Source organism: Vombatus ursinus, unplaced genomic scaffold, assembly GCF_900497805.2.
Source record: "Vombatus ursinus unplaced genomic scaffold, bare-nosed wombat genome assembly UNPS02014832.1, whole genome shotgun sequence".
In the NCBI taxonomy this organism is placed as follows: Eukaryota; Metazoa; Chordata; class Mammalia; order Diprotodontia; family Vombatidae; genus Vombatus; species Vombatus ursinus.
Genome location: NW_020954610.1, coordinates 46,248,202 through 46,256,879, shown reverse-complemented (window position 1 = coordinate 46,256,879; position 8,678 = coordinate 46,248,202).

Here is an 8,678-nt window from a genome sequence, read left to right as displayed (position 1 = left end):
TCTATCTATCTATCTATCTATCTATCTATCTATCTATCTATCTATCTGTCTTCTCCTGGAGAGCCAGTTATTAAACATTTATCAGCAAACCCTTGCCTATGACTGTTAGATAACCAATTCCCAACCTTTCCCTCAACATTCTCTTGTGTATGTTCTTGTTAACCCAAACAACTATCTTGTTGAAGGACTATTCTATGATATAGGGAAGATATTTTCGTGAGGTGTACTTTTATGCCAACCCTTGAAGCATACCACTTGCTTCCTCTGGCCTGTGTGTGAGACCTGTTCTAGATGGAAGGAAGAAGCAACCACTGTTCTCATACCAGTTTCCTATCTGGATTTGAGGCTGGGATGACCTTAATCTTAACTGCTCTCAACAAATGCGAGTAAGTCTAGTTTTAGAGTAGATAGGGTTACTCTATTCTAACCCAAGCACAACTTTGTGCTCTGTCATGTCCTGGGTATGTATAGGAGAGCCAGCTTTCAGAAAAACCAGACTGAGACCACTTCCTGCTTTTTAAAAGAGGAAAGCCTCGAGTTCTTTGATTTATGGGACCTGGAATATTCAGATGTGATTCGGTAGGACCTTGCTCTTTTATCTTCTATGAATTGATGCCCCCTATGTCCTTTTCCCATCTCAGCTTCTGCTCTCTCAAAGCCTACTCACCTCTGTATCTCATTTTCCTGGAGGTTTGGCTGAAACTTATTAAGTTATCTTAGCTTCCCTAAGTTACTGTTTAGCAGGGACCCAGCCCCCAGTAAAACCACTTCCAATCTCAGGGATATCTTAGGTCTGGAGGTCCAAAGATTTTCTTTCTTAGGAGATGGGGATCAGATGAACTGGCCAAAAGCATAGCTAGCTAACCCCTCTCTCAAACTCCTAACATCCATCAACTTCATGTATGCCCACTCAGAATAATTTGTTTATTTTGCCATCTGGTCCAGGGTTTGTGGAATGTAATCATCTATTCACAACTTAACATAATAAAAGGAACATGTTTCCCCCTCCCTCAAATCATACATGGGGGATCATTTCTTCCATTTCTATATGAGACCAGCCATGGCACTGTCTCTTTGGCAGCTAAACTCCATATAAAAATTGAAATTCAGGTAATTATTATCCAGACATTTCCAAATAACATGATAGTTGAGTTTTTGTTTTCATTTTTAGGTGGATTAAATACTTTTATATCCTTTTCTGGATACAAATTCAAAATTGATTCCCAGTTAGATTCTAAGCTTCTCTCGGGCAGAGATAATATCTAATTCCTTTGAGCCACTACTCAGCACCTAGTACTGTGCTTGGCAAATATTAAACAACTAATTCTCTACCTCTTGATTGATTTCAGTTGTCTCCTGTAGGGCTAAGTACCTGACATGAGGCTTAAGTACTGACTTCTCAGTATTAGAGATGAAATGCCATATTTGATCATTTACCAGAACAATGAAAGAGAAGAATACAATTTTCAAAACATCTTGAATAGAAAATGTCATTGTGTATTGGAAATGCTAAGTTGATTGCATTTTACAGATTAAATTGTACATGTATAAATCTGTAAATTAAAATCAGGTTTTATGTCTCCATGAAAAATAAATTTTAATCATAAGTATAGCAACTGATTTGTGAAGTTATTATTTTTATTGCCATTCTAAATGGTTTAGGAAATAGGGCAAAAGAATTGATTAGACTTCTATGAGAAATGGAAATCTTTATTAATCCCCTTTATTTCAACATAACAGAGTTTATTCTTTTAGATTGGATTGCATCTGTGATCTGATGTAGTCATCAGTAAGAAGTTTTCCTTGTCTGATCACTTATCTTTATCACTTAATTCTTCCAGATGTTGGCAAATTAAATCCTAGGCGATGATTCTAAATAACTTCTCAAGATATTATTCCTTGTGTGATAGAAAAATGAAAAAATACATTGCAAATGCAAATACATTGCATGGGTTATAGTACTGAGCAGTGCTTTTTCAGCCTTGCCTACAGCACTCTGACTCTTGGATGCTCAGTTCAGTCTCTGATGGCTCAGTCAGTCAGTCAATCAATAAGCATTTATTAAGTATTTACTATGTGCCAGACATTGTACTAAGTGCTAGGAATACAGATACAAATAAAGTGAGACAGTCCCCTTCCTCAAGAAGCTTACATTCTAGAAGGGGAAGATAACACATAAAAGGAAGTGGGAAGGAGGGAGATCCCCAGCAAGGGGTCGTGATGGAAAAGTCCAGAATTCAGGTTGGTGAAAAATGGGAAAAAAAAAAGATGTTTGGCCTGGGAGCCCTCTGTAAGTGGAGGCTGTGGAAGGAACCCTCTGTCCCATGAGAGGGAGCAGCCTCAGGGGGCAAAGGGTACTGAAAGTTGTTAAATCCAGGGCTGAAGTGATCTCCCAGGATGAAAAGTTTCTGGAGAAGTCCGGAGTGCAGCCTAGTAAGAAATGAAGAGATAAATGCATCTCCTTGTATTTTAAGATGGATAGGTTTTTGTTTTTCCCCTTAATTGTTTTAACTTCCTGTATGTGGACAGTAGAAAGAGCACTTGCTTTGAGGTCAAAAGACTGGGGCTCAGATCCAAGCTCTGGTGCTTATTACTGTGTGATCTTGAAACAAGTTATTTTACTTTCCTGGGCTTCACTTTTCTCACGTGTAAAATGAGCAATTTGAACTAAATTGTCTCCCTTCTCACTCTAAATCTACGATTCTGTGTCTTGCCTGAAATAGATTTCCTTAGGTGCATTCAATGAAGGAACTGATTGTATATGTACATGTAACATACATATATATCTTTATATAGAGATATATACTTTTGCATATATAGAGAGATATATATATACTTTTATATATAGAATTATGTATTGACGTGTGTACTTTGTGTATATATAAATATGTATTTTTATATAGATATCGATTTTGTATTTAAATGTACATTTTTATGTATATATAGATACATATACTTTTATGTGTATATAGATATGTATACTTTTATGTGTATGTAGATATGTGTTCTTTTGTGTATGTAAAGATATGTATACTTTTGTCTATATATAGATTGTGTGTATGTATGTATGCTTTTATATAGAGAGATATATATACTTTTAAGTTGTATAGCTATGTATGTGTTTATGTGTTTATGTATAGATTTTTACAATATACGTGTTCTTTTATGTATATGTTTAGACATATGTACCTTTATATATATATGTGTGTGTGTGTGTGTGTATATATATGTATATATATATATAGCTATGTAGACTTTTATGTGTCTGTATTACATATATGTTTTTGTTATTCAGTTATTTCAGAAACATCCGACTCTTTGTGACCCTATTTGGGGTTTTCTTGACAAAAATACTGGAGTAATTTGCCATTTCCTCCTCCAGTTCATTTTCCGGCTGAGGAAACTGAGGCAGACAGCATTGAAATGATTTGCCTAGGGTCACACAGCTAGCCAGTGTCTGAGGCCAGATTTGAACTCAGGGAGAGGAGTCTTGTCTGACTTCAGGCCCAGCACTATATCTACTGCACCACCTGACTGCACACACACACACACACACACACACACACACACACACTTTTATGTGTCTGTGCATATATTATGTGTGTGTATGCACCCATATGTATGCTTTTATGTAGATATAGATCAATTTTTATGTATAGATGTATACTTTTATGTAGATATAGATGTATATATAAATATATCAATTTCCCATATATATGTACTTTTATGTAGTTATAGGGAGGTATACTTTGTATATATATGTATATATTTTGTTGTTGTTCAGTTATTTTAGTTGTGTCTGACTCTTCGTGACCCTATTTAAGGTTTTCTTGGCAAAGATATTGGAGTGGTTTCCCATTTCCTCCTCCAGCTCATTTTATAGCTAAAGAAACTGAGGCAGACAGCATTGAAATGATTTACCTAGGGTCACACATCTAGCAAGTGTCTGAGGCCAGATTTGAACTCAGGGAGATAAGTCTTCCTGAATTCAGGCCCAGCACTCTATCCACTGTGCCACCTAGCTGCCCTTATAAATATACACACTGTGTGTGCACATGTATTATATATATCATATGCACACACATATGTACTTTTATGTGCATATAGATATGTATAGATTTTATGCATACATACTTTTCTGTGTATATATAGATATATAATAGATATGTATGTACGTGAATATATGTATATATATATATGCTTTATATATCAATTGGCTGAGTTTATATATACATGTACATGTACAATAAATATGGGTATCACTATACACACAGTAACATTAATTTTAATTTTCCTAAAACCAGTTTGTCATTAGAATTATTGTTGTTTGCTACATTTGCCCCTGAATTTCAATTTTCCATAATCTATAATTTAAGAGGGTATGAACTACGGAGAAGAAAATAACATGAGATATTTGGATTTCAGGTTTGTTAAACTTTTTTTTTTAATCATCCTATGGGTGCAAATGTATCAAGGGTTACATTTTAGAAAATGAAAGGAAAATATGAGCTAGTGTGAAAATGGTCCTTGCTTATCTCATTTCCTCAGTAACCAGGCTAAATTTCATTGTTGTGGGGAAGGAAGGTAGAGGTGAGGAAGGAAAATGTGTGCTAATAAAAATTTTTGCTGATTTTAGTTAATTTCTCTTTTATGTCAAAGGTAAGTCAGAGGAAAATTAGCTTGTATGTGGATTTTGTGAAAGAGCAGATGGTTAATAATATTCATTGAATTTGATAAAGGAACATAAAGTCTTAATTTAGTGCAGCTGAACAGTAGGTTGTAAACCTACTATGCAGAAATTATGATTGTCAATTTTTTTTTTGCATACTGATGATACTCCATAATGTTAAGTTGTAGTAAGATGAACTGAAATTCTCAGGCTTTTGGCCAACTAAATAGTTGTATTGGCATTAGAGAACACCTAGTTGGGTGATATATGAATTTTTATACAGGGTTTCGTAGCAGGAAATAGGGCAAATAACCTTTTTCAATCCTTGGGAGAAATTACAAAGAGCAATATAGTATAAAAGGTATATACCTTTTGAGTCATTTCTCTCAACAATTTAGCGTCAATTATATCACACAAGAGAAAAATGGTTTTCAATATATATATACACACACATAAATAACAAAATCATATTGTATATGGATCAGTTTGAATGAAAGGTTGAGGATTATTTTTTCCACAGATATACAGAAAGAGGAAAGAGCAAGGAAACTGAAATAAAACTATCCCAATTCTCCAGCCTTATTTTCCATAAGGGAAATTTTCTTTTTAAAAAATTAATTTTATATGTCACCTCTATTTCCCACTGTATAGAGCTATCCTTTACAATAAAGAATGAAAAAAGAAGTAAAATAAATCCATCGAAACTAACATATTGAAAAAAACCTGACACGTGTACTCTTCCCTTCTCTTCCTTTCTGACAATGTTCATTAGTTCTATGAACACATGTAGTTAGGTGAAATAACATCACAGGAGGCATTTAATCCCATAGAAATGATACTATAAATAGACCATTGGCTGAATGATGTTAATAGCATGGTTTTGTGCCTGTAGAGTGCTGCTTTTGTTGTTCAGTCTTTCCAGTGATGTCCAACTCTTTGTGATCCCTTTTGGGGTTTTCTTGGCAAAAATACTAGAGTGGTTTGCCATTTCCTTCTCTGGATCATTCTACAGATGAAGAAACTGAGGCACACAGGGTTAAGTGATTTGCCTAGGGTCACACAGCTAATAAGTGTTTGAGGTCAAATTTGAACTCAGATCTTCCTAATTCCAGGCCTGGCATTCTATCCACTGTGTCACCTACCTGCCCTTGGAGTGAGGTTTAGTTATACTTAATAGCTAGTGTATATACCTTAACCTATTTTACAGATGAGGGAACTGAGGCAAACAAGTCACCCAGTATTACAAGCACCACCTAGCTGCTTCTTAGTGGTATTTCAAAATGATGTTTAAACTATGCAAAGTGTTTCTCTTCTGCCCAAGCAGTGGCGTACTTCCTATCAATTTGGTGCCTTCCATGCTGGAATGTCTCCAACTCTCCCTACCAACTTAAACTAAGTTCATTCTTCAAGGCCCAGCTCAAGTCCTGTCATCTCTGTGACATCTTGCCTCAGTGATCCAAACCTCATTTTCCTCTGAAATCCTACAACACTTGAGTCTATGTTACACATTTGAGAACTTATTAATAGTTGTCTCATGAAAGTAAGCAATAGTTGTCTCATGAAAGTAAGACTTGGCTTACATGACCCACCCAGAAAACTAGGGGAAAGGAATGCCTGGTACCCTCTATTCCTGTATATTTAGACCAACTTTCTACACACATAATAAGTTTACAGTATTAAAAGGAGGAAGAGGAGCAGCTAGGTGGCGCAGTGGCCTTGGAGTCAGGAGGACCTGAGTTCAAATCCAGCCTCAGACACTTAACACTTACTAGCTGCGTGACCCCTGGGCAAGTCACTTAACCCTGATTGCCCAAGCAAAAAAAAAAAAAAAAAAAGGAGAAAGACAAAAATCCTTCAGTGATCAACCAATTGTCCTAAGATAGAAATAAACCCCAGAGTCACTTGCAGTCACAAATATGAGTTCTTGCCAGTCAAAAGGTGGTCATTGAGGATGTGAGAGTTGCACAGGAAGTCATCTTTAATTTTCTTTCTTTCCTATTTCTGGATTGTTCCTCATGACACTCTCAGCTCAGTTGCATTGCCAAGATGATCCACCACTTTCTCAGGAAAGGTAATGATAAGTCTCATATTTCTGTGCCTTCTTCCCAGAACAAAATGAGGGCAGCACTCACCAGGACTCACTCACTATATTCCCCTGGCGACCACTTCTCTGTTCTCTGGTCTTTCTGAGCTACCAGCCTTATAACACCATGCTTACCTTGGTTGTGGAAACCCTTTGTTTTTCCATTGTTGTTAAATGAAAGAGGAAGGAGGAGAATATCCCAGCATTTGTTATATTTTCCTCTGGCCAAAAAATGCAGTTCCTGCAAATCATACCATGCAACACATATAATAACCATATAAAATGTATGTATTCCCATACATTATATGATACAGATTCTACAATGTTGACTTGGTCAATTCCACTCAGAGGAGTTTGCAGTTTCATGTACACTATTCATGAACTAATTTTGGGGGCTGAGCAGTTACAAACATGCCTGCCTTTATCATGTGCTTCTGAGAGAGAGAGGGAATTTTGTGGGAAAAGAGTACCTCCTAGCTTGTTTTATGCAGATCATGAAGAGAGGGGCAGCCCCTCTGAGAAGGGTCTGGTTCCTCTTATTTTCAGTTGTCAATCATCTTGGAGGCACCCCTAGCCACTGGAAACCAAAAGAGGAATTTCCTGTGTTCTGTAAAAGAGATGCCAGCGTGCATGCCTGTCTCATTGAGATGTGCCTGCCCAATGCATCCATGCCCTGTAATCACCCCAAACTGATTAGGGAACTCATTAAATTGATCAGCATTTTGACTGATAACTCCCCTCATCCCCTTAACTCTAATAAGAAGAAAGTAATTGTCCTCCACTTGTCTCATCTCTCAAATTCCTACCCCTTTGAAGCCCAGAGAGGATATCAAAGCCAGTTTAAATAAAAGGCTTAAGATTATCCAGGCAAATGTGGTCCCGAGAAATAGATATTTGTCCTTGGCATCTACATTGTTCTCCATTTTATTTGAAGAAGATTGCCACTTCACCCTGCTCCCCCAAACTTGTGAGTTTTAAAAGATCAAGAAGACACCCTTTGGTAATTCAGAGTCCTGAAGAGCAATCAGTGAACTGACCTTCAAGATTCCAATCCAGCTGAGACAAGTACTCATTCAGCATCAGTGCTACCTTTGAATATGAAACTTGGTGGAGTTAATGCTATGGAAGAACAGGGATGAGGTGAGCCTATTCCCTCTAGAGACTGAGGTGGTATGAGAGAGAGTATATCCCTGAGGTAAGGAAGGAAATATTTGTATGTTTCTTCTTGCTTTATCTTTTAAATAAATATCCTTTTGTAAAAAGCTTAATTTTTTTTCCCTCAGGCAACTCTCTAAGACTATAAATTGCAAAACAGTTGTCAATCTGCATGACTGGATGGAGTTTTTTTTCACTGAGATTTTCCTACATTAATGAACTCTAACGACAACAAAAAAAGCAAAGATTATCCATTATCCACCAGAAGGGTCTAAACTTCTTGCAGATCTCTCTGTCTCTATCCCTGTCTCTGTCTGTCTGTCTGTCTGTCTCTGCCTAGGTCCTTTTTTCTTTTAATCGGCACTTTAAAAATCCTGTTTAAATAGTAGACAACTATGTTTCAAAACAAAAATATACAAGGTTTCCCTAAAGTCTTAGTGCATTTTTAAGGTTAATAGCATAATAGCTTATTAGCTATAATAGCTAATATATTAGAAGTATAATAACTATAATAGCTTAAGTCTTCACTAAGACTTTGAGGACACTGTGTATATTGGGTTTCTCTATAATACACAAGGGCATCCTTAGAATCCTTTGCTAGTTTCCCTGATCCCCTTTCTTATAATTCAGTTGTAAAAGCAGACTCTATTATTGCCATTTCAAGCCAGAGTTGAATAGTAGTCATTTTGCAGGTCTGAGTCAGGATTTGGGAATCAGATATGTGGTGTGTGTGTGTGTGTGTGTGTGTGTGTGTGTGTGTGTGTGTGTGTG